This window comes from Anopheles gambiae, chromosome 2, assembly GCF_943734735.2.
Source record: "Anopheles gambiae chromosome 2, idAnoGambNW_F1_1, whole genome shotgun sequence".
Taxonomy (NCBI): domain Eukaryota; kingdom Metazoa; phylum Arthropoda; class Insecta; order Diptera; family Culicidae; genus Anopheles; species Anopheles gambiae.
In genome coordinates this window covers 90,546,478-90,570,162 of record NC_064601.1, presented here as the reverse complement: position 1 = coordinate 90,570,162, position 23,685 = coordinate 90,546,478, and the positions used below count along the sequence as shown (strand labels likewise).

The 23,685-nt window shown below is 45.0% G+C and overlaps 1 protein-coding gene across 4 annotated transcripts in view; it reads left to right on the top strand.

Moving 5' to 3' along the window:
* The window catches only part of LOC1276482 (uncharacterized), an 88,505-nt gene that overhangs the window by 54,117 nt on the left and 10,703 nt on the right, over positions 1-23,685 (top strand). For all 4 annotated transcript variants that reach the window (XM_061652274.1, XM_061652273.1, XM_061652276.1 and 1 more), the window contains one exon: positions 11,954-11,988. The gene's annotated coding sequence lies outside the window, so the exon portion shown is untranslated. The remainder of the gene's footprint in view (positions 1-11,953; positions 11,989-23,685) is intronic.

Here is a 23,685-nt window from a genome sequence, read left to right as displayed (position 1 = left end):
GAGCCAGCGCTCCCCTGTCATGACGCAGGGCCGTGTCAGCCCTGCGGTTGCAGCACTGCGTCATTACTGGGACCGCGTACGTGTGCGCACAAAAAACCGCAGAAACTAACTTTTTGACGTTTACTTCCCCTCACACTCGTGCGTCCTTCCATCCGGTGGTTTTCCAATGATGAACAGTAATGAGGTACCTCCCGCCCCTGAGGAAGTTGGACTGTAACGCCCGGCAAGTGTTAAATACATGCGCCCTTCATCAACGGTTGTGAAGGGTCCTTTTCTGGGGTTTGGGTTTGGTTGTGTTTGTGAATTAAAACTCTTGTTCTGTTAAGCATTATGGAAGCGGACCGTAAAAACAGTCACGCATCAATGCTTAAACACTTCCGCGCGATGTCAATTGTACAAAAGAAAGCTTTTGTTCGGCAAATCGAAAAGACAATGCGAACCTTTCCTTTTTTTATTGTAAAGATATAAGGCCCGCGAAATAATCGATAAAGAAAACAAAAGCAACGGCAATGTTGTAAGTAAAACAGCTGCAAATAGTACACACACACACACACACACACACACACACACACACACACACACACAAAATGTCTCGAAACACTGCTCGGAGGCGTGGTACAAAAATAAACAGACAAACACATGCAAAATTATCAAGCACCGAAGACGAGGCACAGGGCGCTGAATGGAAATAATAATCAGTTGCCTAGCAGCAGCACCCATCCCACCCAACGAGTGCGACAGAAGCGATGCATAAAGTTGCATGATTTATGATGGCTGCCCTTAGCGCAGCGCGAAGGAAGAAGCTACTCCTCACGTAGCCCAAGCAAGCGGAATGGGAGAAGGGATAAGGGTGACAGTTCCATTCCATGGCTGGTAGGTTAACGAATGTCAAATGGAGGTGGTTCAATTTTCCATCAACGGCATCACGTGGACGTGGATGGGACGACCACCGACGTAGTGACTTTCGGTGTCACACTTTGCTGTCCACGGCCCATCTTCACTAGCTTTCTATCGTGCGCCGGGTCGGTGAAGGAAGGACCGTTTTCTAATAAAGACATATGCTCGTAACCGTTTTACCTCTCCTTCCACTTTGCGGAGCGAAGCCATTGACGACATCATTCATTCCACTGGTGCTTCGTTTGCTATCTCGATTTATAATGATTTGTCATCAGTATCCTCGGGTCCTTCGAGCAATTTCCACCCTCCTGGTTGGGGTTGGTGTGACCCGGGTGCCACCATCCACTGACGTACGCTCCGTGGCTGTACTAATTAGTTATTGGGAAGGCACCCGTTATCATCGCTCGTGTGCAAAAACAAAGCGACAGCCGCCAAGACGTCATAGTTTGGGCATCTTTGCTCATCTCCTCCCAACAACAGCAGCATCATCATTGGTAATGACTGAAAGATGCAATCTGCGTGCTCTTTGTCTCCGTGTCAACATCACATAAAAAAGCTGGCAGCCTCAGAAAATTGAGGTTGGCAGCCGGCCGTCCGGTTGCCCTTGGCCGAAAGACAGAGAGAGAGAGAGAGAGAGAGAGAAACAGAGGGACGAAGGCTTCGTTGCCATTCCGTCCGGCCGATCTGTTGACTTTCTCGTCATTTTCTAATAACAATCATTCCAAGCGTGCAAAAGTACGCGCGCACTTGTGTCGCATTACTGCCCAACAAGCTGCCGGTGTGTGCTTTTGGGGTCGTCCCCGTCCAGCTTTTGCAGCTTGGTTACGCGATCCCTCCTGGTGCGCAAATGTGTGTGTGTGCTGTGCTGATTTACGAGACGAGCTTTTTCGAGAAGGGAGCAGGGAGGGAGAATACTTTACGTTTCCACTTACAGTAAACGAGCCGGTAGGCTCCTCGGTCATTGATGTGCCCAAGGTGGAGTTACGCATCTTGGCCACTCGAATGACAAAGTTGTTGGAAATGGGGCTTAGGTGACGGTCGTCACTAGTTATTGGCCCTCTCTCCTTGTCAGCGGTAAGTTGTTTATTTTTTCAAGCAAATTAGCTATGCTGTAGCTTGGGTGGTAAGTTTACTGTTTACTGACGTGTCTTGCGGACAGATCTGGAAGGGGTTGGTTGATGAGAGGATCTGAGCGAAAGATGTAGTAACGATATTGCTACAAAATTATGAAGTAATTGGTTGTGGAATCTACTGTTGTTTTGAGACGTCTTTTCTAGATACTTCTTGGATTTGCTTTACAATTTCAAAGCACGGTCGCTTTATTCCACACTAAAAATCGACATTTAACTCCATTCGCTCATCCCAACAATGTCAAAGCTGCTAATTCGATCAACTTTGCCAACTCCAAACCGGCATAGACATTAGCAATCAGGCAAAGTGCTAATTCCTCAACGACGACACTGTACACGCTTACCGTCAAGATTTCAGGAATCCTGACGGTTACCTTCCTGCTTTGCAAGTTCTACCCAAAAAACGCTATCTCAACCACTCCGCCCTAAAGGGGAGACACACTGTCACGCACCTAAATTATGCTCACCGACATTGACAACGATGTCAAGGTGACGCCGACGGCTCTGTGTACCGAAGGCTTAAAGCACCGCGATTCTGGTCGCGCGCGAATAAGTTTTGCCAGAAGGCACCATTTCTTTAAGCGCCGTGGTCCCGGGCCCGTGGTGCTACCTTCTTGGGTTTTTAAGATAATTGAATTTCCGTCCCGTGGCCCTGTGCCACGCTTCATCTGGTTCATCTATCCCCGAGGGATTCGTCTGTCTGGGCACTCGCTTCTCGGCACGGGATGAAATAAGGCCACATGACACCATGGGTACAAGATCCCGAAGACGGCAAACTGGAGGCCAAGGGGTAGTAATCAGGGTAGTGAAAGCAAACATGCAATTCGATATTTACACCCGGCGGGGTTGTGGAATCGGTTATCCGGAAGAGACAGGGGCAGATTTACGCTTTAAGGCTACAATTACGATTGCTCGCAATGCTCGGGCCGGATCATCCACGGGCAGGCGGTGAAGAAAGCTTCTACTTGGAACTATGAAAGTGTGCCGCTCTGGGATGGCTTTGACTGACATCATGGTGGACCCTTTTTGGACTGAGGACTGACACGGCAAGATACGAACTGTTCTTTAAGATATATTAAATAAAATATTTTGCAGCAAACAAAAATGTCACAATGTTCGCTTCTATCTTATTAATATTTTCCCATTCCTTCTGCTGGTCCTTATCCATTCCATATCCCACCAGCATACACAGCCGTGGTTGTAGAGCTTACTTCCGCTCCAAAGCTAAAAGAAGTACAACACAGTAAGAAGTACAAGTAAGATTTATTGTACGTTCGGATTTTGAAGAATGCACCGCTCCACACAAAGTTCGATCAAATACTCTGCCACGCTTATCCTTACCGGTAAACCCATCGTCCAACCGCCGCGGAACTAATATCGGCAAGCTTAACGCACTCCACTCGGAGCTTTTCCCGCAGTACAAGCTTGAGCAACAGCTTCTCCAAGTCCCGGGAGAGGATCTCAGTTATGCTGAAAAAAACTTACAGCAAATCCCTTGAACTGGTCGTCTCGCCACTGGACGAAGCTGGAAAGTAGTTTCATTTCAGTCCACGTGCCATTCGGTAACTGGATATTAAACCATCCAATACGCCTTCAATGTTGGCAAAAGTTTTCTGGAAAAGCGCAAAACACAAACACTTCAGCAAAGTGGCTTTGGTTCAGGAATGGGATTTTACTTCTTAAACGCGGTGGTTTCACTCGGTAGAAAGACTGCTTGCATGATTTGTTAGATTCTTTTCTTACTCTCTTCTGTTTTCAATCGTATTTGATTGCAGATAGACTAACAACTTTACCCAAAAACCGTTTAACAAAGTGCCGTGTGCGACAGCTCATTAAAACCATTACACACCAGCAGCAGCCAAAAACACGCCAAAGCAACAGAGCACGTGCAATAAACGGCAAAACGGCCAGTTTTTCATAATTAGCATGTTAAATTAATGCTCTCAACGACTACCCAACCATCAACTTGGTTTCCTTCCGACCAAGAATACACACACACACACACTTCCTGATGCGGTTGGAGTTCCATTCGACTCCACCAACAGAGAAGAAACACCGCCAACAAGCGGGGGAAAGGATGAAATTTTTACGAGCTTCCGCAACCCATCAATTGTGCACCGAGGCGCACCACTGCACAATGGGCAGTTTAGAACAAATTGCGGGATAAAATTATTTTCGCAGAAATTGTTAGTTTTTATCATTTGTAGTAGAGTATTATGATAGTAAATAACATTTTATTTGTAGTTCGCATCCATACCACCAGGTGGCGCTACATAAAATAGTGTTTTAATGGATTTTTGCTTAGTTTTATTAATTTTGTGTGTTTTTTTCTTGTATTATTTGTTGCTAATAGTATAAACCATTTTAAAATATACTGTAATGTTCCATAATGAAGATTAAATAAATAATAATAATAATAATTTATAAACAAAACATAATAATTTTGAATAAAATAATTTTTTCTGCTTTGTATAGGACAATTGTAGCTAATTCTCGTCACTTTTACTCACAGGTAGTACAAATATTAAAAATTTACATACACAACTTAGGTGGATGCTATTACAAGCTCCTGACGTCTAGTTCACTTTTCTAAAGACATGAATAAAGGCATTTAAATAATTAGATAGAGCAGGTGCATTGAAATAAAGTACTTCCCAAATTCATAATGAAAAGCAGCACATATTGTTTGTCTTTGAATATTCATCCAATACTTTTCCAAGTGCTGTACTGCCTTCAGAAGGGGTAATAAAACTAAAAATCCTTCTTGGTTTTACAACTATCTGAAAAAATCAAAATTGCACGATAGCTACAAACTAAGTATTTACTTCATTTGTAAAGTTAAACCCTGTCTTTGTTTTAGTGCGTGTAGCTACTGATATTGAACTGGTTAACGAATCAGAGAAATACAGCTCATTATACAAAATGTCCTTCTGGATGCATTTTCTTTCTTGCAAAATATTATTTGTAGCATCTCCCCTCTATCCTTATATTTAGTTTGTCATGAGTTTTGGGAGTTTCTTCTCCCAAAACGCCAATAGATGCTACTGCATTCATAACGTTTTCCTGTTATGCGTATAATTTAAGAATTACTTTCCTTATATCCTTCTGTAATCTGCAGTAGGACCAAAAGGTATTTGGTTCTGATTTGCTTCATTATGTTTAATGATAAAGTTAGGTTAGAATAGAAATTTACATATAAGATAAGTACATGAGCTGAAACTAAGATACAAAGCTTCGTAATTGAAATGAAAGTTGATCAAAAGCACGTAGAATATATTTTTGTAGAATACACGAAATACGCTACACTAGGCACCTATGGAGCCGTCTAGTTACGCATGTGTCTGTTTTTAGAAAAAGTTGATGTGAAAAAACTTCAATAAAATTCGCGTTCGCAAACTTTCGCAGAATATTTCTTCACAGATTGATAGCATATATATTACACTATGATGTGACATATATGAGACAACGCCACTCTACGCCACTTCCATAATGGCATCAAGTCAAAACTTAAAATGAAGAAAATTTTCGGGAATTTTTTTCAGTTATTATCGTATATTTTTGCATTAAATTAACTTAGCTCAAAAATTTTCATGTGTTAAAAAGCTGACTAAATATCCTTTATAAAATGTCTAAATTTATCAAAATCGGTTCATATTTGAAAAAGTTACAAAGGTTTAAAGTTTTCCAAAAAAGTGAAGATTTTTCTGCGTTTTTTTAACAAATCTCGACTTTGAGAGGTGTTTTCTAGAGAACCAGAACAGATAAAGAGCTCATATTTGGAATTTTTCTTAGTTTAACCCTTAGTATTAAAACCTATTATTTGGAATTGCGCTATGACAAAGTTGATTTTTTGAATTTCATCCCGGCAAATGCCCATTGTGCACTGGTCAACCGAGCCCAGGCGCAGTTTACGAACTTTCGCGCAAATTTTGCGCCCGCCGCCAGCCTATCGTAATTTGCCACTTGGCAATGGCATTTTGATTGGCAATTAACCTGAACCTGAAGCGTTTAATAGCCGAAAAGTCGGGCTTCTCCAATGGGCTCATGGCGGTGTGCTTGCTGGCCAAACAACACATCCTGCCATCTCGCCATCGGGGGCTCCATTTATGCCCTTGCCGGTCGAGCCCGTTTTGAATATTCAAATATTTCGGTAAAATATTAGCCTCATCTTTGTCTGGCGCGGCGTCCGGCCGCGTGATAAGATTTGTCCCGCGCGCATTTTTGGCCGCAAGTTAGGGGGCAGGATTCCGGGAGCCACCGAACACATTCCACGTTCTGCCGATTTGCTGTCCCGTAAATCACTCAACGGTAGACACATACACACACTCTTTTTATATCGCTGTCGTTCGTTCAATCTGCGATTTTTTTAACTGCCGTCTGGCATTTCTTTTTAGTTTCGTTCCACAAAAATCAATTTGCCAACAACACCGGTGCAAAGGTGCCAGGGATTTTGTGGGCGTCCAGTGAGATGAAGATAGCAACGGAACACCTTCGAGCGAACAAACTCTGCGGACGGAAAACAAGGCCGAAAAATTAAAATTAGCAATTCCAGCCGAAATTCCAGCAACCCTTACCCCTTACAAAAACTCGCTCCGTTCGATCCCTCGGGATGGATAACAAACAGCGAGGGGAAAGTCATCCAGTGTGGCAAATAACATAAACCACCATTAAGATATCACCGCGGGTGTCACGCTGTTGCTGGGATTGAAGGTTAACGGGCAGACTGTATCCCCAGTAACCAGTGGAAAGTGTTGCTTTTTGCCATTTTGCCCATGCAGAAAGCGTCCACCAATTTATGCCACAAATGTACAAAACACCAAAGATCCGAAAGAAAACACACAGACAGCCCTGGCCAGGGCCAAGGCTGGGCGAAGGAAATTGGAAATCAGCTATTTAGGGTGGCCGTTGCGGCGCCAGACAGAGCTTGGACCGAGCGACATACGGTGACCCCCAAAACCCACAGCCACAGTTTCAAACCTAGCGCAGCACAGTAAATGAAAGCAAAAATGAACACCACGGCGAGTGGAGGCTTCCACAAATTAGCTGCGTAAATCATTTTCCGCTGATTTGTGGGCGAACGATTAAGTGAAAATGGCAGGAAACCGAAATCGTTCACCGCGTACGCGCTAATGAATCCCGACTTTCTGTTTTCGGGGGGTTTTTACCAGGGCACAACTGACTGATCGAGATCGAGTTGCGATCGTGAAGATATGGGGTGGGTCCAGTTGGGTTGTGTTTTTGTTGGAAGCTCTTGCAAACAATAAGCTTGTTAGCCCCCTGACCTCGGCAACTGAATCAGCTGGTGGGTGGTCTTTGAAGTTGAAGGTTCAAAAAAAAAAAACAAAACGGTTTGAAATATTGGCCTTCAATTCGCAAAACCTTGGCCCATCGATTGACGCTGCTGCAGCTAATGAACTTCCTGTACGAGGATGTACGATCCCATATGGAGGAGCTACCGAAAAACCTGGCAGAGCCATAAACCATACGAACCAAACGGGCAGTGGTAGCAGTAAGAAAGAGAGAGAGAGAGAGAGAGAGAGAGAGAGAGAGAGAGAGAGAGAGAGAGTAATGAATTTCCGTTAGACGATCGATGTGTCTCGTCTGTTTTCTTACAAAGCGAAGAAATATGAGTAATATCCGCTGGCTGTTCGACGAAGGAAGACGTTTATATTTAAAGTGTTTCCTTTGGAATAAATAAAAAAAATTTAAGGGAAAAGCAAGACAAAATCAGAGAAACTGCCCAAAGAACCCAATTCGTATGCTTTGAACAACTCCCAAAACAAGACAAAAACCCAACCAAGTCGCGAATGGGAAGCGAGGAGAATTAAATCAACAGCAGCAATAATGAGATACAAAAAGCCCCCAATCGAAAGCGCAACCCAGCGGACACACCATGAGGCCCTCAATGCGGTTCGCTCCGAAATTGGGCCAATGTGGCGATGTGGTGAATTTTAAATTTCCTTAAACTGGCCGACCGAGTCGATCGATCAGCGCCACAGATCAGTGCGATGGGCCCAAGTGAGTGCGTAGTCAGTGGCGTTTACACTTTGAGTTTGTCGTTGGTTTTTTTGCCCCCTCCCCCTGGGCCTACCGCCTTCGTTTGGGGAAAGTGTTCGGTGGCTCGCGCAGCAAACAGCACAGTAGCACGTGACCAAACACTGTCCCCCCCCCCCCCTCCCCCGGGGGCAGGATGTGAACGTACGCGGGAAAGTGTGTTTTACGAGCCGACGACGACGACGAGACGCGACAGAACGGTGTGCAGCACAAATGTCAATTGACATTATTCGTGTATGTGTGTGTTTGTTTGATTAATGGCCGTGGACAAGGAAAATTGTTTGCGCAAAGGCAAAAGTTTAATTATCTCTGGCTTTCAATTAATACACGAAAAGCCCACCACTTGTTGGGCAAGATTTGAATATCGATTAGTTTCATCCGTTGTGTGCAAGAAGCGGCTTGTTAAATGAGCGGAAAATGAACCACCAAATCAAAGTTGGTTCGATTCGTCGGGACTTGATATTGGTCAATAATCGAACAGCGATGCAGCAGCAGCAATACAACCACCACTAATGAAGCAATGAAATTCGAGCTGCATTTCGTTTCGACAGCAAGGCACTGATGTGACCTTCCGAGAGCACATTTGGAAAACGGATTCGGACAGGTGAAAATGCCGCCGGCATCGAATTTCAACCCGTCTGGTATTTATTCAATCCAATTGATCTCACAGCAGGGCAGGTGCAAATGAAGAGTGGGCACTTTTCTTGCCCCTCCAAGTTTCCAGGTAATGATGGTGTTTGTGGATGATAGTTTTTAAGTGGGATTTGAACTATGGTTCAAATTTCAACGCTCCATTGCTTTTCTATTTCATGTGTTGATGAAGATGAGATCTTGAGGTGTTTAGTATATAAGGATATTGATGAAAGGGTCGCTTTCGTATGCAGATCATTTCATTTCTTTTTTACTTCCATCGATAATCCATCGTTTCGTACTGTATCAAAGCAGCATTTATTCATCAATAAAACACTTGATTGAATATTTTCGTAAAACACGCTTATAGCCTTGAAGTCTCTTACATCAGCTCAACTCAAAAGTACTTCTAGTAAACGATTTTAGCAAATCACGCTTTTAACGTGTCACATTAAGGCACGAAAGAGGGACTTCCTGTCACAAATAATTGATAAAATATACCATTTAATTTAAATGAAGCAAATGTGATCTCTGCTTTCTTAACCCAATCAAGAAGTACGCTAATGGACCGTTAGGACCTAATTATACGACTGTAAAGAGAGTACTTACTACATAACAACTTCACCCATAAAAGGGAAAAGTTCAGAACTCACGAAGTCAAAATGACTCAATTAATTGTAAACGCATTGCAGGAAATCACGCATACCTTCATTAAAGAGCACCAATTTCAGGTCAACGTCGTCGCTACCGATCGATCTTTAAGGTCCAGTTAGAAACCTGAACCTCAGACTGAAAAGTATACCCCTTCCCTCGGCTAACTCTCGCCACCACAGCGATTGATTCCAATCGATGCGTTTCGAACTGGTTAGACCCTGATACTTGGTCAACCACACATCCGAAATGCATCCACCATCACCACTGGAGTTGTGCGTGCAAAAAGCGAGCTGCAGCAAACAGACAGCACCGGGAACGCACCGGACAGTCAAGCACACAGGAACAAAAAAACGCAACCGTACACGCGAACGTGAATCAATGGGGAATCTCCGTTATCGAACCTACTTCCGTGCAGCATCAGGCCGATTTATCGTTCTCGTGTTGCGAACCTCCCACCACCACCACCACCACCACCACCACCACCCGGTGACACCGATATCCCGATGCCTCTGACACACATTTCGCTCAAAACCCAAAACAAAACCCGACGACGGCCGAGCATGCACCTGACCGGGTCCGGTAACCAGTCCCAGCAAATTGATGGGAATTGCGAGAGATGGGAGGGAAAAAAGTAAACAAAAGTGCATTCCCCATCACTCCCCCGGTGCGGTGCATTCGTTCTAAGACGCGTGAAAAAGAGAGAGCGAGACAGCGATAGGTGGGAAAAGGGTAAGAATAACGACGCGCACCGCATGAGCGCATCCCGACCGGAACGGGACCAGAGTTTGTCCCAGTTCGTCGTTCGGATGTTCGCTCCTTTCGCCTGATAAAATGGCAAACTTACCCCCATCCCCTTTTTGCGTCTCCGCGTTTCCCACCTCTTCCCCCGTAGTTGTGCTTTTGTACGCGCATTTATTAATGATCGGGACGAGATGGTTCGTTTGCACGACCGCTGGAAAATGGGGAAAGGTTTAAATTTCGAGTTCCTCACCGACTACCCGGTCCGTGATGCATTGCATCCGAAAAAGGGATAAAAGGCCGCGCAAAAAAGTGCAAGTGCAGGCTGGAGTGATGGCCACGAAACGGACCCACCGAGACCGGTGGTTGGATGGCTGGGCTGCACTTGCAATTCGTCATGACACCGATTTGCTGCGATTTTTACCGCTTCAGCCGAAGTATCGCATCGTGACGAACGCTTCTGCCTGCCCCATTCTCACCCATTGGTCGGAACAGCTTTTTTGGGTTGATTTTCAGGTTTTAAAGTTGCCTCTTCTACCACCAACTTTTATGTTACTTCACGATTTATGCTACATTGCGGGCAGTGTGCCCTCACGATAATCAAACCCGAAACGGGGTAGAACCACCATGCTCCCCATAAACGGGGTTTGTCGGGGGTCGCATAATGAACTCGTCCGATCGGGCGTCGACCGGGCCCAATCACGCTCGCGCCGGCGGGACAGTACCGTCCCAATCCGTGCAGCATAATAATCGGGCATGATGGGCAGCTCAATCGGACCCTCGCGTCGCGTCGTCTTTCAATCTTCATTAGACTCCACGTACCGGGGCTCAGGGTGACAGGTTCACGAGCCGTCTGGCCCGTAAGTTAGCGCTGATTGACTTTTGATATTTGCGCTGATGCTGCGCTCAAGAGGGTTGTGAGCCTCTCATTTTGGACAATAAATGCGTCTTCTTTTTATTCGGCCCTGTCTGGCCCCGCTTTTGGGGGTCAGAATGACAAAGTAGCATAAGCATCGGGGAGTGGCCCCTCCCAAAAGCATAGCTTTGTTTGAATTGGACGTTGTGTAGCTGGTTGGATTTAACGTTCCACGCCGAGGGATGATATTTAAATTAATTTAATCTTCTTTGCCAGTGCTCGCGCGCCGAAGGGAATGCTGTAGCGTGGTCATCATGAAAGCCTTGCCATACCGTAGAAGAATGAGGCGTTCTCTAGCAGTAAAAATAGCCACGGTATGCGGCCCACAATCCCACAATCCAGCCGACAGCAAGCGCACGTTGACCAGGTTGACTTTGGCAGTGGAATGTTTGGTTCATTATGATGTTTGATGTTGTGAATGGATCGCGGTTAATTTGTTTGCGCGCTCGTTTTATGTCGAGGATTTATCTTTATCTGGTCGATGGCACGATTAGCAGCATTCGGGCGATGCTTAGATAGAGGGCCGGTGCGAATTGATTGATGCGTATCTGTTCCACCACAGTGTGACGGATATCGGGATGAAAGGGAATACCAGAGCTCTCTGGTCAAGCGGGCCAGGTATTAATAATGCAGTCAGTAGGTTTTGGTGTTTGCTTTTTTATCAAAGCTTAACCAACTGGTTGAGCTATACTGGGAATGAATAATATATATATCGTTGCGGATGGAATGCATTGAATGTTGTACCATGCCATTTATTCATAGGACGTCATATTAATTGCGTTGAGAAAAATTAAATTTCAAAGGAAAAAATGCTCACTAGAAAACATTGATAAACTGATTTTCAAATGAAAACTGCAAAAACAATACATTAACAACTCAATTCAATACAAAACAAGTATAAAAATAACTTTTTTTTAATTTGCATTATTTTCAGATAAAACAAATTGAAGCTAAAGTTGAAGTCTAACGGTAAGTTGATGTCAAATCATTCTCAACAATACAATTTTGCACATTCGATATGAGATTTTGTAGACAAATTGAATTAGTTTGTGGCTGAATTATTACAGACTAGATCATTTTGATACAGTGGTATAGTTGTCAGACATACGACCTAACAACAATACCCGTTACAGGTTAAAAACATTGTAGGTTTCTATTATACTATATCCTACATTATTATATCCAACAGTGTTCTGTAACAAAAAGCAGACCTTAACTAATAGGAAGATGTTATTAGAAATATTAGTTTAACCTTGAAAATCACGTAAAATGAAACGAAATTACTATGCAAAAATTGGTTGTGATCTAGCTGCTGAGCGTAAGATTACCATGCATTTAACCTTTGACCTTTAAACCTCCATAAAACAAGCTCCACACGATTACACCTACATCAACTCTTGAAGACTATGAAAAATCTTATCGTTTCGTCAAAGGCTTTAAAATGAATACAAACTTGTTTTGTGATAGAAATCGTGCGATAGAAGCTTGAGCGAGCGAGGTACGGTGTCTTTTATCTTTATCTCTCCCCCTAGTCATGACAGTATGATTAGCTTTACCAACAAAACCTGTCCATCTGGCTGGGTAGTTAATGGCCCATTAACATAGCAAATGATGGGAAATTAGACACACACAAAAAACCACTGGATTTGTATAATAAAAGTGCAGTTTTAAGCTTCGCGAGGGGTAAGCTTTACCTGTTCGCGCATAATCGGTGTTAATTTCTCATCCACATCCTTGTACAACATGCTGTAGGCGAGAAAGAGAAGAAGCTCACGCGATCTTAAAGATCAATAACTAACGATAAAAAGCTCGGCCTTGCTCGCAAGGGTCGTAAAATTTAATTGATTTGATTTGATTTCGTAAATTTGGTAAATTGAATTCCCAACCCAGACAAAAGTGGAAAATGGGAGCATCCATGTATGTCAGCCATAAGTTAGCATCATCCTTTTATAATTTCACTCATTTCCCGTGAAACGGGAGGATTCTTTTTCCAGCGTATTTTCGGGAATTATATTTCCGCGAGCCACACAAAACGAGCTCATAATTAAGGTTAACCGTGACGTGTTGGTTCGCGCAGCATTCAAGCACAGCACGATACCAATTAATGCCCTTTCAACGGGGGTGCTCATGTTGTTTACGAGCTCATAGCTTGAGCTCTTCTCCAAAAATCCCGAACCCACCCTCCATACGGTCGGTTTTTGGCATGCATAGTTTCGCATAATTATGATAATAGGAAACCGTCGAACCAGCAAAACGGTGTGAGGTCCGAACGGAAACCCGATCGAACCCTGGTTTGGGACCTTTGGACGCGATCGATTTTGCATAAGAAAAATGGTAACGGATGCTCTAAATAAAGGCAAGGCTGTTCCTTTCTTGCTTCTAGAGGGGGAACTTTTTTATGTGCTAATGTGTGCTGTGAATTTAAACAGCCCAAGTCAGACGACAGAAGGCGCCAGTAATATGAGAAACCGTTGGCGCGCGCAATGATTACCCAACGACATGGGCGTTGTGCTTCCCAACATTGCTATGCAAATAGTGTTGTGTTGCAGGAATCAGTATGTGTTGGGGGTGGGATGGGAAGCATCGGAAAATGGGAAAGTCATTAAAGTGTACGCTACCGTGATGACCGATGTTCGTACGTTCCATTACAACGCAACTCCATTTGGCTGTGGCGTCGCGGCTGATGTTCGTCTACCAGCACTCCAACAACAACAACAACAACAACAACAACAACAACAACAAAGAAAAGGCTTCAAATCTCTCGTGCATTGAGATGGATCGATTTCCGGATACCGGAAAAGGGGTTCAACCCTAACCCACACTCCCCCACTGCATTTGAGTTAACGCTGGTCGTCCTGTTCGATCGCCACAACTGGAATGACGCGAATGCGTGCAGGAGACTCATGTTGACGTTGTTGTCTCCCGCTGCCCCGGAGACGAAAGACCACCCGGAACGGGAACCACTCCGAAACCGGAACATCTGTCTCTAGCGGTGGTCATACTGTTCCGTAGCGTCGTACCAACAACGCGCGACATGAAAAAACAATCCAATTCCATACGGTTCACTGTTCGCATTGGCGGCTGGCTTCGGATGGGCTGGACAGGGTACCCGAGAGTGCCTTGATTGCTTGTTGTAGTTGTTGTTGTTTCTTGTTGTAACGACCCAGCGGGGAGGGCGATAGTTCACGCACACACCCCGGGCACACCGAGCACTCCCAGCATCGTCATGGTCTGATTCCAATTCCGAACCTTTCGATTTACACTTGTACACACAGAGCTACACAGCGCTACACCACCAACCAAATCGAATTCTTTGCCGGCAAGTTCGCGGCAGGAGTAATAGTGTTGCAAAATTCCGCTAAACCAAAGTGTCGTGCCATGTCTGTACCGTCGCCGTTAGAATTACACAGCACAACCGAACGGGACCGTCCGAGATTTTCACACACGTCACACACCTCCAGCTGCCCACGATGAAGCGAAAGGGGATGGGAAGACCTTCAACACGTCCTCCCACAGGCGAACGGGGCGAGATTGAATTACACACTTGTCGCAGCGGCTCAATCGTGTGCGGATAATGTCCGTTGTTATTGTGCTATGCGAGCATCTGCCACCCACCGTACTGTCACCGCCAATCCCCTAGATGGCTCCTCGACGGTTCCGCACGACCTGCTGCGTGCTGGGGCTGGGGAGGATTTAATGATTGAATGGTTCCGATCCGGTGGCGCCTGTTGCTGAGTCGTCTGGCAGAAACCCTTTGCCGTGCCTTGCTGCCCGTCCCGTGCGACCCTGGCCCTGGCCATCGGGGCAAAAGCTAATCGGAACGAACCGAATCGATGATTACTAATGACGAATGATGTGCTTCTTCCCTTTGTTGTTTTTTACCCTATTTTCCGTGCCCGGGCCGTGCCGTACCGCCGGTGGGAATTGCGAATAATGACACGCACATCTTCCCCGAGTCCCCATGCGAGATGCCGGACACTCTGGAGAGGTGTCGGATGGCAACTTACGGGAGATGAATAAGATCCCGTAGCCTTGCTGGATGGCTCTCGTTGAACAGAGGAGAAAAATAACAGTTTCGTGCATTAAAATCGGTTGACGGTGGCATTTCCCGCCGGGAGAATTCGAACCACCCCGACGGGAGACTCCCGGACTACTCCGGTGTCAGAATAATGGCTACCTTATCGGCAAATAACTGACGTGCCGCGTTTTGTGAGTTTTTTTTTTTACAGATATCGCCCAACTTTTCCACAAAGTATTATTTATGATGCAAAAAGAAGAACAGAAAACAGACACTCACACAGACACACACAAATACATGGCCATTTTCCTGCCCGGGTGGTGTGCGGTTCACCATATTTTCATTCTCTTTTTTTGCGATACATTGGCGGAGGGAACTGTCGGTACTGTTTGTACTGGGTGCGACTCACAGTGTGTGTGTGTGTGTGTGTGGGGCAAAAGTTTTCTGACAGCTCAGAATAATAATGATCGGTCGTTTTGATTTCGCTGTGGGTACTTTGTTTCAGTTTGGCCAAACATTTTACTGCCCTTGTGCCGGGACTACTGGGGCTGCGGTCTGGTCTGGAGTGTGGCCGTATTCTTTTGGTGTGCTATTTTTTGCTCCCCCACACTGCACGTGGACTGTTTTGATGAAGTCATAACAAATTAATTGTAGCTTCCTTTGGCAGACCACTTTTTTCGGGTTTCGCAGTCAAGCTCCAGAAGATGAGGGTTCGAAATTAGGCGGGGTGGAGATGGGAATTTTTGAAAAGTTTTCGCTTTAAAGGTTTTTTTGGGGAGTGCAAATTGTCACAAATCGGGAGAAAGTTAAGATGGATGGATTGAAGCAGATAAGAAGCATTGGATCTTATTGGAGCTCAATTAAAGAAATGATATAGTTAAAACATTACTCAACTTCTTGTTTAATATTTTTAACGTTAAAGACGTTTTCAACGAGATTAAAGAGCCTCAATGTTGTATCCATTTCAATTACTAATGGCATTTTGCCTGTTCGCCTAATATATCTCAATAAAGCTGGTGATAGGTTATTTGTTGTGCATGAATTTATCAAAAAGTCTTTAGAGGATATTCGTGACATGAAGAATACTAAAGCTACTCCGCTTAGTCTTGGTGTTGGGCCCATCAGTATAAAAAATGTCATCTATTTTAATATGATTTCAAGTTATTCCTTGATGACCATGTGATTACAGATATTTCAGTAAACCAAGAGCCTACCTCGGTGTTGGGTCAATCTGTCTGAGGATCCGAACGTTCATACATCACCATGAACTGTCAAACTCAATTGATCTTGAGCTGTGTTGAAAATCATATAGAAGAACTGAAACATTATAGTGATGCATCTTGCAATCGATGTAAAATTTTGTAGACATTGGAAATTGACTCAGACAAACCCTGCAATGATGTGCACATTCGTAAGTGACTTGACACCCCCTGTAATGATAAAATTAAAGGTCATAACAGGTAAATGTTTTAATAATAACCTAGTTAATTTCAAAATCATATAAAAATAAGGTCAAATCAAGCAGCTAAAGCAGAGTTTTGAAGAAAATGTTTGATTTTTCCAAGACCAAGTTTTGAATCCAAGTCTTCTACACTGCATTCATTTGTATGTGATTGTCCACACGAGTCATCCATATTGCATACTTCTATATACCGTATCCATCAGTTAGGTTTACAATGTTGTTCAAATGTTTTGCTTCGTGCAACAGAAACTAATGTTGTGAAAACGGTAGCAATTAAATAAATAAAATCACAAAAAAATAAACTAATTTATTCAGCTTAGAAAGTGGTGGGATTGTTTCGAACACCAAGCTCCATCCATAGGGCTTGCAAATTTAATCGAACACTACCGCGCTATCCCCCTTGCGCTTAAAAGCTTCCGACCCACAAGCATGCCATGACGATCACATGACGGCACATCCGAATTAAAAGCCCTTGACGTCTTCTTGGACATACACACGGGTCGCATGACGGTGCAAAAGGCCCACCTTTACGATCTTACCGGTGTGAAAACAAAAGCAGAAACAACAACCCTCACCTTCCCGCTTGACCATTCCCCTATTAGGATCGACGGCCCAGCGTGGCTGATTAACAATGGCGTCCCGCGCAACCAAACGGCGCATATGAATGTGATGCCGAAGTTCACCCGTAAACTACAACGTGCACACGCACGGACATTGTTTTTATATTGGTTTGTTTTACGGTGCTTCGCGTACCGGCGCGAGGGGGAGGCCTCTCGTTATGATGACGCACGCCGTGTGAGAAGAGGCGGCACTTTTTATTTCGTCCGTTATTGTGTCCCCAAGTGCCGGCCGACCGGTCGTTTCCCTTTCAAGGGCTGCCCTTTTTCTTCGTTTCTGTTTGTACCGCGGGGGCGTATGGCACGTTTTTGGGGCCACGTTCGTTCGGTTCCACATATCGGTCAGCCCGCATTTCGCTTTCGCGCTTTGTTGTTGCTTGCCGGTGCTGGGAGCCCGGATCGGATTCGGGGTGGGGGCCGGTCGTTTTTCGGACAGTCGGTTCGAGATTTGTTTTTTGTTTTGTTCCACTATTTGCTCCAGTTTCCGAGCGTTTTCCTCCTACGCTCCGCTCCGCTTAATCCCAGTGGCGATTCTTTTGAATGGTTCGTGCCTTCCCCGCTGCAGTTGACTTTCCCGACAACTCATTTTCCTTTTGTTTGCGGTCGCTGTGTGTCTTGCACAGCACACTACGCTGGGGACGCATTGCTAGATGATCCAGTTTTCTTACCTTGCCCGGTGTGTATTGTTACGGATCTCCGGTGGTAAAAGAATGGCTAGAATGGGCTGTAAATGGGCTGGAACGTTTTGGGTGGGAGACAAGAAAACTTCACCCACTGTCCGAAGTTACGAAGGGAGAAACTAAAGCACTAACTCCCCCACTTTCGGGAGATACTTTCCCTGCGATGGAAGGAAAATCCCATAACTGTAAAGCAATTGTGTTTTTTGGAGGAAATGTTTTACTCTGTTTGTGGTGCAAAGCTTGAAAGCGAAGTATGGAAAGTGATCCAAAGTACCGAGCTGCACCGGGCAAGGGAAGGAAATCAAAACACAAAACCCGACGGACCCGTTGGTCTTCAAAATTCCCACGGTTTCGTTCGATTTTGGGGGAAGGCATGATCTCGAGATCAGCTCCCAACGATCATCACCGGCCTAGGATTTGTTTGTTTGTTTTTTGTTCTCAAACACCCAGCCCGTTCGGTGTTGTTTTGATTTCGATTTGTGGCCGCTGCATAATTAGTGCGGAATCGAAAAAGTATGTTTCTATCAGTTTAAAATGCAAATTCTGTGACCCACTTTTTCCACGTTTTGCGAAAGATGCCGTTCCGTTTGCTCCTCTTGCCGCTTTCGCTCTCGGTTGTGCAAATATTTGTGTTTGATTTAAGCCATTGTTAAGAACCTGTGTTGCTTCCTGTTTGCAGCAACCAAAGGCCGGATCAGTATGTAAAGCTTTGGCGTTTGTTTTTTGACCATCCAAGATTAGTTAAACTCTCTGAAAAGGGGAAATCAGCTTCCTTTCAACCTCAAGAAAAGGAAAAGCTTAAACAGACTAACTAATTTTCATCGCACACCAAAGCAAAAAAAAATCCGGCTGAACACGAACTCCAAAGCGGCCTCCTTTTCACACAGCGAAACCCCATTATCAAAATTGGCTTATATTGAATTAAAAATTTAAATTTAAAACACTTTTCACGCTTTCCACGGAAAAACGATCTGCCCGTCCGTCCGCTGCCATGATGTGGCTTGAGATTGATTGGCTAAATGAATGAACAGGGCAACTCCACAAAACCCACCCCAACCAAGATAATAGCGGCGCATTATTTTGCAACAACAAGAACAAAAAACCGCTCCACCTTTCACCTTTCGTTTCGATCGCGTTCGTCGCTAAACAAGGTGCAGATTGTTATCATCCTGCCTCAAAGTTTGCAGCATGAAAATATCATTAAGTGAAAAGTGTGGTACCGAACGGCGGCCAGGCGGTTGCGGTTTGCGAGCGTGCGATGTTACATTACAAGCTGTAACGACGAGACACAAGAGGTCCTGTGTTTACAGCGCGAGGAAGTCATCGGACGAGGTTTACCCTTTACAAAAATGCTTAACCTCAGCGTCACAGCGCCAGAGGAGTATGCCGGAATATTTGGCTCTCTGTCGCTTATCATCTCCACCGACTTGTGGTGCCATTATCTGCGGGTGAGTGTTCTCCTCCAACCTGTTCGAACCCCTGTTTCTGAGGGTAAGAAAAATCCTGCCAACCTCTCAAGAAAACTGGAACAACTTGCAACTAAAACGCTCGACAGGCGGAAGGCAAAGGAAGCATTTTTGGACGCGCCTTCCCACCGACCTGCGCTCACTGACTGACTGACTGACTGACAGACATACAGGCTCAGACTGGGTCAGAATGTCAAACGGTGAGATGAAGACGAAATTGCTGCAGGCTTCGCTCCTTCCGCCCTATCTCGAAAGGCCATCGGTGGAAACTATTTGCTGGGCCAATTTGCTGGAAATTGTTCTCTCTGGCCACGACGCAAGTCCGACCCAAGTGTGCCCTTTTGAGCGGATGGTTTGAGGTGGTTGAGACAGATCGCGCTTGAGATTGATACAATCCGCGGCATTAATATCAACCTGCTGGTGTGTTGTAGCCTTTGCCGAGGGCGTGGGGAGTTCTGCCAGTAATTGGACGAGGACTTTTCATTCCAAGTAACTGGGTCGATTCGATTCGTAAAGCTGATTTATTATTTTAATGTCGGTAAAATGGCTGTAAAATTGTGCCCACAGAATGGTCGGGTTATCTTGCTTCTGGGTCTGAATGAATTGATTCCCAAATATTTAGCAACAGCAACATCAGGCTACAATTGAGAAAGAAGAGCTTCCTCTTAACAAGCTATCACATGTCTTCAACACAGAATCGTAATGATTTTACACAAGTAATGCTTCCTGCCGGGAATCTACACATCTCTAATCCTGTTAATCTCCTTCCCGTTCTGCCTAACAGCACACATCATCAAAGGAGTTACTTTCATAAGCTTTGGTTTCGTATTTTACTAAAGCAAACGCTGTCCCAGGACAACGCTCTGCATAGAGCCGGCATTCAGGGGCAGATTAGTCCTTCAGTCCCTTCTCTTTCCCCCTCTCTCTCTCTTTCTATTACAGTCCATTTGAAGCTTTTTTTCCATGGCAGTAGCACAACATTTTGTGTAGTTTATCTATACCATTTACCAAGGTAACTAACCATTCCCAAACCCATGTCTGTATGTCTTTCGACATGCAATGGAACTCTTTTCACAAACTGCAAACTGCATCCCGCACGTGCTCTGTCCCTACTCCTCCAGGCTTATTCCGTACGATCGAGCATGTTTTCGTTTCGGTACAAAATTGGCAGAATTGCAACTTAACACCAATTAAGTTGCCGAAACCACACACACACACACAGGGGAATCGTTTCACTATGGCAAACTGTGGAGCGGAAAGAGCGGTTCCCTTCTTTTTGACTCCTCCCTCGGATGATGCACCAACGAACGGGGGCCATTGGTGGTCATTATTTTTCGGAACCAGACCGTAGTTCTGTGGTCGCAAACGGCTGCTTCTGGACTGAAGAAACACACACACATATACCGAGCGTTGCATTTTAATTGAGGGAAGAGCGATGGAACCAGGCTTTTATGTGCGCCGTTTCATGTAGGTTTCATTTTCAAACGCTGCCAACTACAGCGAGCGATGCAATAGAGAGGGAGAAGGCAATTGCAACAAAGTCACATACAAGTAACTTCTAATGGTTCTTAATTCTCCGTCAGTGCTTCCGTTTTGGGGGGGGGGGGGAGCGGCGGATGTCTCAGGGGAGCGCCATAGAGCCGACGGAACTGGCCGAAGAACTTCAAAAGGTACCGGGGCAAAACTGCACTCTATTATTTTAGTGCCGAGTGCACTTTGGAACGTCATTAGCTGAAGGAAGGCAAGGATTTCTTTGTCCTTGAAGGGGAGAAAGGAGAAGCATCTGCTCCGTTACCGTGTAATGGTACTGTTTTAATAAGCAGAAAATGAAGGCCATTTAAGGACAGGGAAGTTCATTACAATGGTCCATGGTTTCGAGTGTTTGGTAATGTTTCTGGGACAGATGAAACAGTTTGAAGGTGAGATTGAATTTTTCAGTTTTTTTCCATCATCGTCGTAGAAAGCTTGCTCCAATAAATGCAATACACACAATATAGCAAAAACACCGACAGTGCAACACCGTATGTGCTAGCAGACCATGTAAATATCACCCTATGCGACGAAATACCAACTTTTTTTTTATATGAAAAAAAGCTCCCCAAACAGCTCCCCAACGGTGCAACCCCACTGCAGTAGTTGCAGACCATTATTAGCATGAACGTATACCGACACCGTTCAATAAATCATCCACCACCGCCGCCACCCATGAGATCGCTGGTGGGAACACACCTGGTGCCGTGACCAGGAATAAAATACGACGCACACATGGTTTCGAGATCTGCCGGTATTGCGCCCGACGGTCGGAGAGAGAGAGAGAGAGAGCTTCCACTGGGTCGATCATCTGGACAGTGTAGTTCAACCTGTAGGACCTAGCACGCACACGCAACTTGTCCACCAGCAAAAAAAAGGCAAATAACCAAACAGAACCTGTACTGTATTCTACGCCACACACGGTTTGGCAAACAAATCGGAACTGACCGACCGGACAGTACAGTCAGTATGGTCAGTGCTGTTTTTTTCGCTTCTTCTCTCCGTTGTTGTTTTGTCTCGCAACACAAGCACAAACACTAGCTAAACATGACGCTTATGGCATTATGCGCTAGGCTGCCGCTGCTGCTGGTATGATTTACGACGGAAGTTTCGTCGACGGACGGACCCAGTACGGTCAGAGTTTATTATTAAAACTTGACCGACCCGGGCACTGTTGACCAGTTGGCATGTTTTTACTTTCCTCGTTCCCCGTTGTGTGAGCTCATAATTCAAGCTTTCCACGTCTCCCATTGGGAAGGGGGATGGCGCGGGTTACTGCTCTCGGTTTCTATAGTAACTGTGCCTGGGGAGGCGCAGTAAAAAAACGAACGGAAAGAATAGCTTCCAGCTCGGAAGCTCAGAACTCACACACAAAAAAGAAGCAAAACTCAGACCGGACGGTTGGGATGGCAGTACTGAGACAATTAACTAATTAACTGTCCCCTTTGCTCCGTTGCCTGATCCACCGGATTCTACCATTTCCCCTCTGTCAACCACCTCGAACCCTCCCTCCTGTCCCAATCTGCACACAAAAGGCCGCAGGATACTGTTGACTTTAATTTGTTGTGTTTTGCAACCATTTGCTCTCCCTCGTCTGCAGCAAGGGGAACAGGCTGGACAGAAAAACATTAATTCTACTAAAGCCCATCCCCACCCCACCCGCCCCTTGGGGTGAACGGGGGGATACAAAAACAACTCCATTTCGCTTTCCTTATGCAAACGAGGTTAAGCATTCCATTTAAAATGCATTTTTCAGCACAACGCATTGGAGGTTTTGTTGTATTTCTGGTGATACAAGGATTTTCTCTGGCCGGTTGGTGGATCGGATTAGGCATCAGGGATATCTGAATGGCTTACAGGCTTATTTGCTATTTGTACAAAATTGTGTTGTATTGCTGCCAACTCAGCAGGGAATGGGGGAATACGCAGATTACAGCTTTCGCGTGGTGCAAAAACTAATTCGAAACTGCAACAACACACAAATCGGATATTCGAATGGTTCGCTCGTTTGCAAACACGATGCTTTACATGGCACAGATATGGGTGCACCATTAGGAAAATTACAGTCCCGGGAATGAAAGTTGGAGCAAAAAAATAGGACCAAGCCTTTGCAGAGACCAATGTTTAAATAGATATTTCCAGGGAGCGTGACAAAATGCGACATTCGTAACTGCTGCTACAGCTATTATCAATTTACATTACTAATTAAAAGTTTTTTTTTGGTTTTACTGCACGTTCCTAAAAGCTTTTCTTACGTCCTTGTACAAAATGTTGTTCATTGTCGGCAAAAAAAAAAAACAGTAAAACATTCAACAAGTTTTCACCCTCTTAACACGTCCCATTTCACTGTCCCGTGTCGGCGAAGATTACTACACCTGGAAGCGTCAACGAAGCGCCAAAAAGCTTCCAGCGCACCTTTCCCCCCTCTTAGCAGGGGGAATGGAACAATTTGTTACCCATTTTTACACGATTTATTTCCAACGACTTTCCGCTTCCGTTTTCCTTTTCTCCGGTTTGCCAGCTTTATCAGGAAGGGGGGGGGGGGGGAAGAGAGGGGTTGAAAAATTGTTTCCCCTCCTGTTCTCTCGGGAAGGGAAAAAAGCTCGCTCGGTCGATGCACACACACAAACCGGTGCATTACTGTACATTGAACCGGAGCGGAGTTCACGGGCTGCTAGACCTACTGCGATTGATGATAGTACTACAACACACCAGCATCACCGGGGCATCGAGTTGCTATAATGAAGGCGCCCTGTAAGTGCAGCACTGTAGCTGGTGCTGCTGCTGCTGCTTCTAGACAGGAAGGAAGTGTGGTTTAAAAAGAAAACATAACAAACGAAAACCCACCAACCAACCAAAGGACGAAACAAAGGACGAAAGGCGACGTCATTAA